The following is a 2,512-nucleotide window of genomic DNA, read 5'->3' on the forward strand; positions in this document are numbered from 1 at the left end:
GTAAAATACTGTCTATGTGATCTCAAATTTTAAAGCAAACATAATTTTCTTATGGTTTCTTAAACATTCACTTGAACAAAACTGTACAAATCCAAATATATGGTACCCTAGGCATAACACCTACATGAACTTCTAACTTGTTGTCTCTTGAGGTCTCTGGGTGAGACTTGGATCCAACTTGTACAAATGCAAAACAAAAGTCAAACATAAAATAATAATAATAATAATAACAACAACAATAATAATAAGAAGTAGAAGAAGAAGAAGAAGGAGAAGAAGAAGAAGAAGAAGAAGAAGAAGCAGAAGAAGAAGAAGAAGCAGAAGAAGAAGAAGAAAAGAAGTAGAAGTAGAAGGAGGAGGTGGAGGAAAAGAGGTGAAGAAGGGGAAGGAGAGGAGAATAATAATAATAATAATAATAATAATAATAATAATAATAATAATAATAATAAGAAGAAGAAGAAGAAGAAGAAGAAGAAGAAACCATCTTTTTCTCACATTATTAAGAAAAACCAATACTACAGGCTCACTGACTTCATTACCCTCGCTTAATACTTAAGTATATTTACATCTCTGTCACATCTTTGAAATGTGATTTGCGTAAACTAAATTCTTAATATCTCGTAGTCTGCCGTCAGATATGTCATATTTCCGAACATTTGGAAGATAATTATGTAAATACAGACGAATATAACAGTTTTACCACACAGTAAAACAGTTTTAAAAAACTTGTAGCCTAATTTTTTTACAGTAAGGACCGTTTTCATGCTGAGTTTAGAATACTTCAATGTCACTACAATGAACCTTATGAATATCACGTTCACATAATCGCTGGAAATCACTAAATCCAGATAATTTTTAAAGTTCACTACGTGATACACATAAAATATTTCATAAGGATTTACAAATTTGACTTAAAAGATAAAGTGAAAAGGGAGTGCGCTGATAATAGTGGCTGTTTTGAAAATTGATATGCTTTAGATTGAAAGCAGCGAATGTGTGGGTATCTATATTGCGAGACCAATGAGCAATAATTTAGATTCTGAAGTTATGCTTTCCAATTTGATTCCCTAATAAAAAACCTCAATTAACATGCAACTTTCTAAGTTTCTCCTACCACCTTTTTGTCTAATTCAGAAATTTTGTTCAAAAGTCTTTACGTTTCTCTGAACATTTATGCTATTTACAACTTCTTATGAACTGATAAAGCAGCAGAAATTTTAAATTGAGGTAAATCAGTTTACAGCTACACGGTCAAAACTTGATACTGACCAATTACCGTCTTGTAGAGAAAGATACGAAACAACTTGTCAAACTACATGTTTTCTTTCTATTCTCACAGCGATAAAATATACTTTCACTCCCTTAAACACTTCTTTATATAGCAGCTGAACTTTGCTATTGATTGGAGAAGGAATCTGGGTCTCTCATATCTGAAGAATAGTTAACAGAACATGAAACAGTCAGTCAGGATACTCTCTGATTTCCTTTCACATCAGTAGCATACAAAGAAAGTTTCTAGATTCTTATTTCACTAACAGTCAGATTATCAATATATGCATACATACATGCATACATACATACACATATACACATACACTCATACATACAATCATACATACACACAAATACATACATATATGCATACATACGTACATACTTACATACACATCCCACACGAATCTCACTGACATATGTATGTATGTTTGCATGTGAGTATGTATTTATGTACGTGTGTTTGTGTGTGAGAATGTATGTTTGTATGCATTTATGTAAGTATGTGTGTATGTATATTTATATTTATGAATACTCTGTATCTATACTTTGTATAGATAAAAAAATATCTATAGATGTGTATAGGTGTATATAGAATGGACCAAATGCACAATTCGCGAATTGGCGTTTTTGCAAGTTTTCTGAGTATGATAAATATTGGGTTGGTGCATAATTATTGCGGCTCTCTTTCAACAAATTTTATTCAACAAAAACAATAACAATATTTAACAAAAACATCTTTAAATGACGGTCTGAATGTCTGCCAAGCAAATGGGAAGCAGTAATTGAAATAGACGGTGAATATGCTTCGGAATAATCATTTAAAGATGATTTTGTTACATGTTGTTATTGTTTTTGTTGAATAAAATTTGTTTAAAAAAGCCGCAATAATTATGCACCAACCGAATATACTAATGGTTAACTTATTATTGACATAAACAACAACTGTATATATCTGCAATTTTTTAAAAACTCTAATAGATTCTAAAGAAACTTAAAATGAAACTATAGCCAGTTTTCTCCTTATTCAGTCAGAATGTACATGCATGCGTACTTTTACATGCACATATAGATTTAAACATACGCACACACATAAAACTTAATAGATGATATTTTTCTTGTGCATGGAATATGCATTAGCGTGTATCCACTTACATTCGTACATACATTCGTACATACATATATACATAAACACATTGATATATATATATATATATATATATATATATATATATATATA

This window comes from Octopus bimaculoides, chromosome 1 (assembly GCF_001194135.2).
Source record: "Octopus bimaculoides isolate UCB-OBI-ISO-001 chromosome 1, ASM119413v2, whole genome shotgun sequence".
Classification (NCBI taxonomy): Eukaryota; Metazoa; Mollusca; class Cephalopoda; order Octopoda; family Octopodidae; genus Octopus; species Octopus bimaculoides.